Source organism: Eretmochelys imbricata, chromosome 9 (genome assembly GCF_965152235.1).
Source record: "Eretmochelys imbricata isolate rEreImb1 chromosome 9, rEreImb1.hap1, whole genome shotgun sequence".
Lineage (NCBI taxonomy): Eukaryota > Metazoa > Chordata > Testudines > Cheloniidae > Eretmochelys > Eretmochelys imbricata.
The window spans coordinates 66,958,988-66,973,519 of NC_135580.1; the positions used below are offsets into that span (position 1 = coordinate 66,958,988).

Below are 14,532 nucleotides of genomic sequence, written 5' to 3' on the forward strand. Positions count from 1 at the left end.
AATATTTCTCTCTCTCTCCTTAGGTCTCATCTCCCATCATGTATTTTTGGGGGTAACAGAATAGATTAGATTGTTTCAAATGGCTATCTAAATATTTGCTCTTCAGAGGTATTTTATGAGAGACAGAGAATTCTCTCGGCTCTGACATGTAAACGGCGCAACCTCATCAGAAGCAAGGAAGTTATTCCAACCTGTCTTCCAGTGTTGTAGTTCAGTTTTATACTCTATATCATCACATTTACCTACTAACGTGCTAACTGGAAGATTCTGGATCACTTGCAGTAGACTTGTATTGCAGTAGCACTTCATAAATAAGCATAATACATAAAACTTTTTCCTATAAACACAGAAGAATTAAATTGCATGTCAAGGAAAAAGAATGTAAGTGAGAGAGAGGAAGACTACAGCCCCTGTAGTGCACTATATATGTACACACACACACAGACACACACAAAATTAGGCTTAGAAAGATTGATTCTTTTAAGTAAAAGTTGTTAAATGTCAATTTCACAGTACACACAAACAGAAGAAAAAGTATTTCATATATAAAAATCAAAGTGCACACATAGGCAAAGTCAGAAAAATACTGCTTGAGAACTTGAGAATTTAAAATCCAGTGATTTAGACTTAATTTTTTTTTATAGATTCAAATTTTCAGTGATAGAAAAATCACGAGTTTCAGCATTTTTTCCTATTTTTACTAATTTAAATGTTCATGGTTGTAGAAAATTAAGAAGCACAATCAGACAATTATTTTATAGTAGACTTTGAGATTCAAAAAGTAAGGCTTTGTAAACGGTTAAAACCACTTGTCAACATCACATAAAAATATAATAAGTAAATATTCTTAACTCAACAAATCAGATCTGTTTTTACTATTCATTCGCTAGTCCATTTGCAACGAGCCTAATTTAAAAAAATGCTTAAAATTAACACATCCATCAAATTTATAAAAATCTGAATTTTACCAAACCTATATACAATTCAGTATGACTCAGCACCAGGAAACAAACAAAAGTACAAAAGAATCTAAAGTCCTGGTTTTCTAGTCTCAGGATTGAGAATATAAACTATTTATCCATCCATCTAGAGGTGGACCTGAAAATCTTTTAAATCCAGATATGCCAACCATCTGCTAGCCACACCCACTTGCCAATTAATTCAGCAGCTGTGTGATCTAACCACATACTCCCAATGCCACCTGGTAGAAATGCAAATTGTACAGCTATCCACTCTTGGTATGAAAATAAATAAAGTGCCTCTGCTACATTTCTATCCTCCTGGTATTCATAAAAGCTAACAACCTTGACAAGGTGTTATAAAAGTAAAGGAAAGAACAGAAATCAACAAAGACACTATGTTGATCACAGATGTGTTATCAGTCTTTGATATCACTAAAATCAAAAGTTACTATATCAAAGCTTGCAGAAAACAAAAATCCCATTAAAAATAAAAAGAATAATTGATCTGAAGGTGCATTTTGTTTTAAGTTTAAAGTCTGTTAACACAATAACGAAACAAAAAACAAATGTGCAGTGCCACCTGATTTTGCTTAACCAATGTCATCATGTTGAAGGAAATTACATTAATTTATAAATGTTTTATAAATATAGAAAGAAGGATCAGTGAGCTATCTCAGAATAAAGAGAAGGGGCGAAAAAAGTAAAATGCAACAAGTAATGGTAACAACTAAAAAAAACCATGCAGGTTCTAGGGTCCACAGGTAGTGTTCTAATTTACCATAACACTCAAAGAACAGACCAAAAGCCTTTTGCACCATTCATTATTTTTTTTTTTTTGGGGGGGGGGGCAGGTCATTAAGAAAAAATACTAATGTTACTTAATCCAGTCAACATCAATTGTGGGACTCACAGTAGAAGTATGGAACATCATGGCACATTGTGGTCTTCAAATAATTGTTGTCAATCATTAAACACGTTTCATTAACTGCTCCATATTAGAGTTTATTTCCTGCTTAACTTAACAGTTCCAACCTGAAACCTAATGTTTTGGGTTCTTTATTTTTGGGGGGAAGGGGGGTTTGGGCTTTTTTATTATTATTATTCTTGTTGTGAGGTGTTGGGGGGGGTTGGGGTTTTTGTTTTTGTTTTGTTTTTTTGACGGCGCGCGCAAAAGTGCTAGCTCATATAGTTTTCAATACTAAATTTGCTCCTCAATTCATCCAGCCATTTTTCAGTGGTTTTACAGAAACAAAATCCCTTTTTAAGTTTCTGCTTTGTTTTACTTTTGTTCATGTTGTTGTGTAAAGGATCAAAATAGCAGTGGATGCTGATTATAGTAAAACAGTCTAAACAGAAATTACTTGGAAATACACAAAGTACAATGCTGAGGGGAAAGGAAACCCAAATATTTCCTGTTGACCTTTAGAGCAATATGTAAAATCACTAAAACTAGAGAGCAAAAAAAATTCAGACAAATGCTTCAATTGACTGTATCCCTTTTATGAACAGCGTCCTCACAGACAAGAATAGCTGCTTTGTGAAATGTCACATAAGGGACTGGAACAAAGTAAATTTGTCACCGATTTCTCCCTTCCTTTCTCCTTACTATTCTTCTCCACATACTGAAGTAGGGGAACAAGTCTCACACTTTCTGCCTATCTTCCCCCATGCTCTCCTCTCCCCCTGCCCAACCTGCCTTAGCTTCAACTTTTGGGACACTTAACATGGAAGCTATTCAATATGCAGTTGGAGTAGGGTTGCCAACCCTCCAGGATTGGCCTGGAGTCTCCAGGAATTAAAGATTGATCTTCAATTAAAGATTATGCCATGTGATGAAATCTCCAGAAATATATCCAACCAAAATTGGCAGCCCTAAGTGGGAGACAGTTGGTGGAAACTGGACAAGTTTGGTAGCTGCCTAAATATTATGGTGATGAGTGCTTTACAAATGTCATAAACATCTTAAACAACATTAGATATAAGATAACAAATGTATTTTGCCTGTACAAATCAAAACATCTATTTTGGTTGCAAGTCCACAAGAAAAGAAAGTTAAACCTTGAAATACATATGCAAATTTTTGACATATGCTGCTTCATGGTATGCATTTTAAAGTGGAAATTGTTGCAATTAACACACAGGCAGCCATTTATTTTACATATGTTCGTGTATATATAAAAATCTATACCCAAAGAAAAATTATCACTGATGTCATCATGATGAAAGTCCATCAATGTTGTACATAGGATTTTTGATTCTTGATGTGATTCACCAGCATTAAAATGGAAAGTGGACATTACGGAAAAGTTACATTCCAAATACTGCACTGGGGAAAATATTTTGGTTATCTAGCAGTACATGTAGGGGTAGCACCCCAGCAACCCTTGGAGTGGTGCCTCCATGGCGCGGTATAAGGAAAGCTGCGTGGTCCCCCACCCTCAGTTCCTTCTTGCCAGACAACTCCGAGAGAGGAGGAGGAGGGCGGGATGTGGAATAGACATGAGCAACACATCTCAAAGAACACCAGTTATGGAAAAGATAACTGTCTTTTCTTCTTCGAATGATTGCTCACGTGTATTCCACAATAGGTAATTCCAAGCTATATCTGTTGGAGGTGGGAGGAGTTCACAGATCCCCAGGATGGAGTACGGCTCTGCCAAACCCGGTGTCATCCCTGGTTTGGGGGACAATCGCATAGTGCGAGGTAAACGTGTGAACCAAACACCAAGTGGCGGCCCTACAAATATCCTGGATAGGGACGTGGGCCACAAAGGCAGCCGACAAGGCCTGGACCTGAGTCAAGTGTGCTTTTACAATTGGTGGCAGGGGAACACCGGCCAGATAATAACAGGTGGGAATGCACGAGGTGATCTAGTGGGAGAGGCGCTGGGTGAAAATCGACTGACCCCGCATGAGTTCAGCTGAGGCAACAAACAGTTGAGAGGACTTCCTGAATGGGTTAGTCCATTCCAGATAGAAGGCTAGCGCCCTAAGCACGCTGAGCTTGTGGAGGTGGTGTTCCTCACTGGACGCATGCGGCTTGGGGCAGAGGACAGGCAGGAAAATGTCCTGGCCCGAGTGATAGGCGGAGACAAGCTTAGGAAGGAACGCGGGGTGTGGGTAGGCGGAGACAAGCTTAGGGAGGAAAGCAGGGTGTGGGCGGAGCTGAACCTTATCCTTATGAAAAAAGGTGTACAGGGGTTCGGAGGTCAGGGCCCTGAGCTCCGAGACCCGCCTGGCCTACGTGATAGCAACCAGGAAGGCCACCTTCCACGAGAGGTGAGACCAGGAGCATGTGGCCAGAGGTTCAAACGGGGGCCCCATGAGACGGGATAACACCAAATTCGGGTCCCACGGCAGGACAGGGGGCCTAGCATATGGAAAAAGACAGTCCAACCCCTTAAGGAATCATCCAGTCATAGCATGGGAGAACACCGTGTGTCCCTACACTGGCAGATGGAAGGCTGATATGGCCGCCAGGTGCACCAGGCCCTGGCTCTAAGGTGAAGGAGGTAGTCCAGAATAAACTGGATCGGGGTGGCCACCGGGGAAACACCCCGCTTGGCAGCCCACCTGGAGAACCGGGACCACTTCGCCAAGTAGGCGTGGCGTATGGCGGGCCACCTACTTTCCAGGAGTACGTGCTGGACCTCCTCCAAACACATCCACTCCTCCCCGCCTAGCCATTGAGCAGCCGCATCATGAGGTGGAGAGCCACGAGGTTGGAATGGAGGAGGCAGCCTCAGTCCTGGGAGAGCAGGTCCAGGTGGAGCGGCAATGGCTGCGGCGGAACCATTGGCAGGCCCATGGGGGTCCCGTACCAATGCTGGCAGGGCAATCAGGAGAACCCGTGCCTTGTCCATTTTTACTTTCTCCAGGACCCTGCTGATGAGAGGGAACAGGGGGAAGGCATAGCGAAACTGGTCTGAACATGACAGGAGGAAGGCATTGAGGATAGCGCCCTTTCCCATACACCGCCCCCCCTCCCCCCCCCCGAGCAGAACTGGGGGCAGCGCCGGTTCCGTCTTGTTGCAAATAGGTCCACCTGCGGAGTTCCCCACACTCGGAAGAGCTGGTGAGCCACTTCTGGGTGGAGAGACCACTCGTGCTGGGAGGAGAAGTCCCTGCTCAAGTGATCCGCCCGCATGTTGCTGGCGCCTGGCATGTGAAAGGCCCTCAGAGAGATGTCGTGGGCTATGTAGAAGTCCCAAAGCCTAATGGCTTTGTGGCAGAGGGCAGAAGATAGGGTCCTGCCTTGCCTGTTGATATAGAACATCGTGGCCGTATTGTCCGTGAGGACCCTGACTACCTTGCCCTGTAAGTGCGAGCAGAAGGCCACGCACGCCAGACGCACCGCCCTGAGTTTCTTGACATTTATAGCTATGGGGCTGACCACAGCTCTTGGGTCTGAACGGTCCCCATGGGTGAGGGGGGGGGGGGCAAGCTAGGTCCGATGCATCGGACACCAGCTTGAAGGACGGGGCCCTGTCTCGGAAAGGGACCCCTTGGAGCATGTTGTTTGGGATGGAACACCATCAAAGAGAGGCAATCAGGCACAGTGAGGACCTTGTCCATCCTGTCCTGGGCCTGGGAGAACTCTGAGGCCAGCCAAAGCTGGAGGGGCCTCATTCGGAGCCTGGCGAGGCAGACCACATACGTGCACGCCGACATGTGACCCAGGAGCTGGAGGCACGCTCTGTCCGGTGGGAGGGAGGCCTTGGCCGACGAGGCATCCAAGAACATCCCGATAAACCCTATGCGCTAACTAACTAACGTGGACTTGGTGTCGTTTACTAACAGGCCCAAGGTAGCACACATGGACAGTAGAAGTGTCTCGTCATCCCGCACCTGCGAATGGGAGCTGCCTTTGACCAGCCAATTGTCCAGATAGGGAAAGAACTGGACCCCTCGGCGCCTGAGGTAGGCTGCTGCCACCGACATACATTTTGTGAACACCCTTGGGGCAGTGGATAGACCAAACGGGAGGACAGTAAATTGGTAACGATTCTGTCGCACCAGGAAACGGAGGAAGCATCTGTGCCCCTTGAATATGTGGATGTGGAAATACGCATTTTGCAGATCCTGGGAGGCGATGATGGAGGGAGACCATGCGGAACTTGAGTTTGACCTTAAACTGGTTCAGCTCCCACAGGTCCAGGATGGGCCTGAGTCCCCCTTTGGCCTTCGGGATAAGGAAATAGCAGGAGAAGAACCCCTTGCCTCTGAACTCCCCGGGGACCATTTCCACCGCTCCCAGGTCTAGGAGCGGCCGCACCTCCTGCTCGTGCAAAGGATTCCCCCAGAAGGAACAGGGGTGGGGAATGGCTGGGCGGGGGCAAAACAAATTGCAGGGTATAGCCCCCGGGAGACCAAATTGAGAACCCAGCAGTCCGAGATTAGTCGCGACCACTCCATGAGGAAAGCACACAACTGACTGCAGAAGAGAAGCTTCATTTAGTTCCCTTTGGGAACTGTCAGGGTGCCCCCCAGCATCCCATCGAAACTGCCTTTTCCCCACCTGCTTCCCCTTGGAGGACCCAGGCTGCGGGGCAGGCCGTGACTGCCGCTGAGGGCGCCTTTTATCTCTTGACTTTTGTAGGCAGCCTCATACTTAGGCTGGGCAGCCGAAGCAGGGGCCTGCTGCAACTTAAACTTAGTTTTGGCTGGAGCCAGAACATAAAGACCCAGGGTCTGCAGGGTCGTGTGGGAGTCCTTCATGCCATGCAGCTTTGTATCCATTTGTTCCGCAAATAGACCGTTGCCATCAAACGGGAGATCCTGCATGAACGACTGCGCCTCACTGGACAGCAGGAGCCACAATGCCCTTCTCATGGACACCACCAAGGCCATAGATCGAGCTGCAGTGTCCACCGCACCTGACGCCGCCTGCAGTGATGCCTTGGCAGCAGCTGCATCCTCCTCCACCAGCACTTAGAACTCTTTTTTATCGCGCTGCTGGAGGGAGTCCTCGAATTTAGGCAGCTAACCCAACAAGTTGAATTCGTATCTGCCCAGGAGAGCCTGGTGGTTTGCCACCCGCAACTGGAAACTCAAGGATGAATAAACCTTTCAGCCAAAAGAGTTGAGCCTCCTTGAGTCTATGTTTTTCAGAGTGGGGGCTGGTTGGCCCTGCAGCTCCCTGCGGTTGACCGACTGGACAACCAGGGAGTTGGGCGTCGGGTGGGTTTAGAGGTACTCGTGCCCCTTGGTAGGTACAAAGTACTTGCGTTCCACCTTCTTTGAGATGGGAGCCAGGGAAGCCGGCGTTTGCCACAGGGCATTTGAAATCCTTGCCACACCTTCCTGGAGGGACAAAACCACCCTGACTGGTGCCGAAGATGACAGCATATTAAACAGGGAGTCTGAGTTCTCCTCCAGCTCCTCTGCCTGGAGGTGAAGGCTCGATGTCACCCGTTTTAAAAGTTCTTGATGGGCCCTAAAGTCCTCCTGCGGGACAGAGGCGGGCAGAGCCACTATCGCCTCATCCGGGGAGGGTGAGGAAGCTGGTACGGTGCTCTGGGTATCCGTCAGCACTGGAGGGTCCACCACCTGGTCGGTCTCCAGGCACAGTACCGAGGACGTACGTCCCACCAAACCCCCTCCTCGGGGGCCTGGAGAGAGAGGCTGACGGTGCCTCTGAAGCTCCAGCTACTGAGCGGGCCCCGACCAGGGGCTGCGTCGGAGGCCACGGTGCCTACTGGTACCACTGTGCCAGCCACTGGGCCAGGTGCCACTGCACCTGCTGTGGCACCGACGGCCCCGGCTGTTCGGCCTGGCTGGCCTGGCCCGGCCCAGCCCATGGAAGGGCAACTACGAGCAGAGCCCGGGCTGATGAACGACCACTGTCAAGGGACCGGGCGGAACGGCGGTGCTGGAAGCGACATCACCCACGGGACCGCAATCTTGATGCAGAGGACTGGTACCACTTGCAGCTGCTGCTTCGCGATCTGCTCCGATGGACAGACCTGCAACAGCGCGGTGCCAGCGATCTATGCCCCGGGCTGTGGAGATGGTGCCTTGGCGGAGACTTGGAGAGGGATTCTGAACAGGAATGGCGATGACGTCCATGCTGCTGCTGGCTGCGGTAACCTCTGCAAGACAAGGACCTCTGGCGACATCTGCCTCAGTACTGTCGGTAATTGCTCCGTGGCGTGGAGCGGTGCCAGGAGTCCCAGCCAGATGGTACCCAGCCAGACAGTCTAACTAACTACAGGTACTAGCACTAAATGAACGAAAAGCTCTGGGGACGAGTTACAGCAAAGCTGGAGCAGAACAGTTCCAATGCACCTTCACTGGCAGCAAGAAGAAACTGAAGGCGGGAGGAGCACGCAGCTCCCCTTATACCACACCATGGAGGCGCCACTCCAGGGGTCGCTCGGGTGCTCCCCCTATGGGTACTGCTAGGGGAAAAACTTCCGGCACCGATGCATGTGGCGAGCACGCATACCTATTGTGGAATACACATGAGCAATCACTCGAAGAAGAAAATATTTTGGTTATCTAGATTTTTGTGGATTCCATTTATTTGTTGCACTATATTCATTCTCCAGTCCCTACTCCTTCCAACAATACATAGCCTTTTTTTTTTTTTTTTTTTTTTTTTTTTAACTCCCACATCAGGTATTATTTGGAATGGCTCATAAGGCACTAACCTTTTTTCACCTTGTTAAGTATGGAAGGATACCAACTGGTGATTGGGTTAGAAGGCTAGAAGCCTAGTATTGAGGGAAGCCAGCTGGTTATCCAGGGAGTGGAAAGGAGGGTTGCAAATGAAAAAAAAAAAATGTAATACAATTGGCTGTGATGTCATATGATCATCAGTTTGGGACACCAAAAACTGCTTACTAGAACATAGCAACAAAGCTAAACTATGTTTAATTAAACAACCTTATCTTGGCCAACTGCATTGTGTTTGTCTGTCTTAAATATTATGCAGTATTCACCTGTGCCTAAGAATGGTCTAATGTCAGTCAAACTTAAAAGTCTACCAATACAATTCCTCACTTCTGAATTGCTGCAATTAGTACATGGTTTATGAAAATGTGACATCTGAACAATACACTGGAATTAGCCATTGGGATTTTAAAAAGTTATCTTTGATTACATGGCATTTGCAGATGTCATCTGTATATGCATAGAACACTTTTTTTTTTTTTTTTTGGTCTTCTGCAGGTATGCAAATTGCAGGCAGCTTAGCAGAGGTCTCCGATTCCTTAAACAAAGATACATCCTTATCCTACCCTAATTGTTTGATTCCTTTAAAATAACATAACAAATGATACTGGTACTATTTATCACATTCTGGTGTCATACAGAGATTATAATCCTTCTTCACAATCTACATCTTCATTTTATTTTTAATAGTATCATCCTTGGAAATGACCCCATTGAACAAAAACACGTCTCAAATCTTTGAGGAAAAAACAACAATGCAAAATGTGACGGAAATCGTTGCCTTCATCCATCTGCTGTTTGTGTGTGGATAGAGAGAGTAGTATGAAGAAAGAAGAATGTAATTAACAAAAGCTTCCCAGAATGAATCCTTCTAAGAAAGGCTCCTCCCTTTAATAGTTACAAAATAAAATTGAGGAATTTAACTCTTCCATTTATCTAACTATAAATGTAAGTGGTCTTAATAGACTAAGGGTAAGTTTCTGTAAGAACTACCTTGGAACAGAGACATGTCATAACACTAGAAACACACGCACCATTACATAACAATAAATTTTCTAAGCAACCCTCCATTTCGTAATATTCTGCCCATACTTAGGTCACCATAAACCTACTACTACATGAACATAAATGCCTCCAACGATCTCAGCTGTCACAATGTCACATAAATAGACAGGCACCTCTTAGGTCCCAGGACTCTAGTCCTTACTTATAAAACCTCTTCAGTACCTAGGAACCAAATAAAGATTGTTATAGATCAATGCCCATTTCTAGGGGAAAAACAGCTGTTCAGGTCACAGTAAAAGAAACCTTAAATTAAAGTGAATAAATGAAGACTCGGCACACCACTTCTATAAGGTTGCCGACCCCTGCATTACAACATAACATTCTTTAAAATCCGTGAACATACTGTGGAAAACATAGAAAATTTTCTGCATCTGAGAAGCTTAACCTTGATTAACAACTCTTTCCAGTGAAATACTGTTTCACTTCTTGGAACTCAGGTTTACCAGGGTAACTTGAACTGTTCTAGGCAAAGCTCGACTGGATCTTGAAGAACTTATGTATGTATGTAAATAGCATATTCCATGTTTCAAATTGAAATTCTTTCTAACAGCTCAAATGCTTAAAATAAAATCAAAAAGGAAGCTCGGACAAAAGAAAAAAGGATTCAGAAATTCTGAACAAATCTATTTTACACGACTGTCTATGTAAAAAATTTCCAAAAATTGATCTTAACCAGCTACACTTTCAAAATTTCTACAATTTACTTATTCAGTATAAACTGGATGAGTCTTCCTTCAATTTGGATTGGGACAGTTAAAAAAGCCCATGAAAATCCACTATAAAAAGCAAGAGTTCCTTCATTTTACAGACAGTAATTGTTTCACTTCTATTATCTTTGCTGAACTGTCAAAGCTGAATGGATCTGGTAAAACAAGTCAATAAAAATGCACACAGATCTGATTTAAGCTGTTAAAAAAATCTAACAAAAGTTGGAATTAGATAGACTCAAAGATAGCAAAATAAATTAATGGCTAGAATGAAATGTAGTAGAAAAAACAGAATTTGATCAAGCTTTGCTCTGGGTCACAGCTTCTCAAACTGGGTGCTGGGCATGGAATGTACTCTGGGGAGCAGGGCTGAGAAGCTTTAGGAAAAAATACTTACTGTGCACATTTTACCTACAGCAATGAATAACTAGCAAAGCTGATTCCTCCAGACATATCAGGTCCTCAGATGGCGCTGTGCATTTGACTCTATATGGGATCTAGATGTGCATTCTGGTAGATTTCTGTTAATCTCGCATAGTATTATTCAAAGTCACCACCACCATCTGTACATTAATCTGTTTGCTATGACACAATGTGCACATTTAATTGAAGCATCAACCACAATTGCATTTTTGCTTTTGCTCTTATTACAATGAATCTGTTTTGCTCTGTTTGAATCAATGCCTTACTGTTTTTAATATTTAGTGAGAGTTCCATGTTTTGTTTTGTTTTTTTAATCCGTATATGTACTTGTGTGGCGGGAGGCAGGGCGTAAAACACTACAGACAGAAAGAAGGGGGGCGTGATCAAATAACTTTGAGAATCATTGCTCTGGGTAAATGACAAGGTGATTCTAGTCACCTCTTCTCTTACTATATGGCGAGTCTGCTATGCAAAATATTTCAATTGCTACACCTCCTGGCTGAAGAGTCTGTGGAAAGTAAAGCTACATTTTCATACAAGTACCAACACAAGTGAATTCACTCCATTCTAGTTCTGTGTGTCTGATCCAAATCTTGTATTAAAACAAGGGCTAGTTATAAAAATGTGATTTCTATTTTAAAGATAGGAAAGGGTAAGTCATGTTAATGGTCAAGTTAAGCAGACACTGTTCTGGTATTTTAGGGGAAAATTTAGGTTTTATTAAAATGAAAAGTTTCATACTACCTAATACTAATGAAATAGTCATTTTAAAAAAACATTAAAATATTTAAAACTAAATAGTGTTAAGTTGTTTGCAAGCCAAGTGGTGCAAGCAAACTCCCATGCATGAAAATAGGTAAGATTCTTTTAAAAAAATACTTCCAGAAAAACATGAAAGTCCTTTTAAATCAAGAACAGTTCAAGCAATTATATATAGTGTTATTTTATTTCAATTTTATTAATTTAAGGGGGAGGAGTTCTTGTCAGTCTGCTAGTGGACACTATGGATTTGCGCAGCTTTTAAAAACCATGTGAAGATTAAGGTGATGATATTATTTGTAGAACTTGGAAAGAGAAATGCTAGTTTCCCACCACTGTTTTTGAAACTTCAAAAAACCCAACTAAATCTTCCTGGAAAAAAGGTGTTTTTTTTTTTATTTGTTTGTTTTTTTTAACATTCAAAACACTTACAACTTAATGTTCACTTGTCGAGGACTATGTACTCCTGGAAACGTGGAGGGAAAATTTGCTGTAAAATCAACCCAGAAGTAGGAATTTATAGTTACTATAGTTCACAACTATGTGCATAGGGCATGGTGAATAATATTTAGAATATTTAGAGAAAACATTCAAGTTTTACCTACTACTTCAGCTAAATGAGCTTTTTCATGAGCTCTCAACAGTAGCAGGTCTTACAATTGTCAAGCTAGACACTAGAAAGTGAGAAAACAGACATAGCTGTAAAGTTGACATATTTCCCTCTCTCACACACACACACCTTGATCTAGTAATGCAATATGCAGTAGGTCAGACTATTCAATTGCTTGGTATATGCAGATAACCAAAGCCAGTGGATTAAAACGTAATCCTCCTACACAACAGCTTTTTATTAAAACAAGAATCATTATTACAATTAAATCACACATTCCTTTTGGGCCGATTGCACCTACTCTTTACCCTCTGAACACCTCAAATCTTATTTCAGAAATTCAGACGGAGCCTCCCATATCAGTGCACCAACCATTAGCTAGGCTTTTATTAATAGTACCTATTTGCACCCTTAGGGGAGGGACAGGGGATACTGCTCTTAAAATCTTTTCGTTTTTCTTTATGGTCAGTTAAACCCAATCAGACTATTCACTGTTTGAACAATTAACACCTACATGCCTATCAAGATAGGGAAGGGAGGAAAAAAGAAAACAAAACCACACACCACAGGGTAGTCTTCTTCATCAGATTGCAAAATGAAATGATAGCAAAGGAGAAACACTGACTGTTAAATACTATCAGAGCAAAGTGATAGAATTAAAATTTCACTTATAAGCAGCTTGCAGTTGCTAAGTTATATTCATTTAAATCCTCTCTCTGAGACAGCCATGTCCATTTTAAGTGGAGTAGACTGCATCAGGTAACCTGCAAAAGACGACTGCTTTAAGTATGCACATTAGTGAGCAAATGACCAGTAGCAAAATTAGGACATAGCTGACTACACTTTATTAAGATATATTTTAGACTACATTTGTATCTGCGAACTGCACATCGGAACAATAAAAATGGTCTAAATGATGTGATCTTTTACTCCTAGTCACCTCTAACTAACTAACAAATATTTTAGCCTTCGAACAACCTTTAGCACAAAATAAAAATTGTGGATACCAGCAATTATCAACATCCTGTCAATATAGATAGATATTTATTCTTTCTTTTATAATGATTCATTTAAGAGGCCACTACTGCATTAATACAAACAGTATGGTCATGGTTTGTATACAACCTTTGCAGGGTTCGGGGGGGGGGGGGGGGTTTAAACAACGTCAAGTTGTATTGTTCTTCAGAAGATTCGTTCCTTCAATTGCTATTTATTTAATAAGGATCTAATAGGTACTATTGACAATTTTGTAGGGCAGTTAAGGCAGATCAGTTGTATGAATGACAGAACTGCAAAATTCTGCAAAGCTGTGTTTCACAAACCCATTGGATAGTGGCCCCAGAGAAATAATTTATTCACCTACGCAGGTGTAAAACTGACTACAGTTCTCTTCTGGAAAATGTAAGGGGCATGGGAAATTAACAGGAAAAACTGGAAATATTACTACACAAGCTAAATTATGACAATTTGTATCACAGAGAATTGGTGGGATAAATCTCATGACTGGGATACTGTTAGAGGAATAAGAGCTTATTCAGAAAGGACAGACAGGGAAAGAGGGAGGAGATGTTGCATTATACAGCAAAAATATATACACTTGTTTTGAGGTCCAGAAGGAGGTGAGAGACATACCAGTTCAAAGCCTCTAGGTGAGGATAAAGAGGCAAGGGGGAGGAGAATGGGTGATGTCTTAGTCGGGGTCTACTACAAACCACCAAATCAGGAAGAGGAGATGGATGAGGCATTTATAGAACAAACAGAAATATCCAAACACAAGACCAGGTAGTAATGGGGGACTTTACTTTTCCAACAGATATCTTGGTAGTAATGTGCCAAAATAAAATCACCAATAAGTTCTTGGAATGTACTGGGGACAACCTTGTTTCAGAAGATTGAAGAAGACACCAAGGGGAGTGTAGTTTTACACTTGATTCAGATTAACAGGAAGGAATTGATTGTGAATCTGAAGGTGGGAGTGATCATGAAATACATTTCATGATACTAAAGAAAGGAAGGGGTGAGAACAGCAGAATGAGGAAATAGACTTTAAAAAAAGCAGACTAACAAACACAGAGAACTGATAGGTAAGGTCCCATGGGAAGAAAAATCTATGGGGAAAAGGAATTCCGGAAAGCTGGCAGTTTTTACAAGGAGACATTATTAAAAGCACAACAGGAGACTATCCTGTTGTGAAGGAAAGACAGGAAAAATAGAGGGCAATATGGCTCCATCAGGAGCTCTTTCATTACCTGAAAATGAAAAAGGAATCCGACAACAAGTGAAAACATGGACATATTTTCCAGGATGAATACAGAATAATAGCACAAGCATA

At 43.1% G+C, this 14,532-nt stretch overlaps 1 protein-coding gene across 3 annotated transcripts in view; it reads right to left on the reverse strand.

Annotated features, from left to right (window-relative positions):
• The window catches only part of DIAPH2 (diaphanous related formin 2), an 837,317-nt gene that overhangs the window by 546,411 nt on the left and 276,374 nt on the right, over positions 1–14,532 (reverse strand). The gene's annotated exons all lie outside the window — the stretch shown is intronic.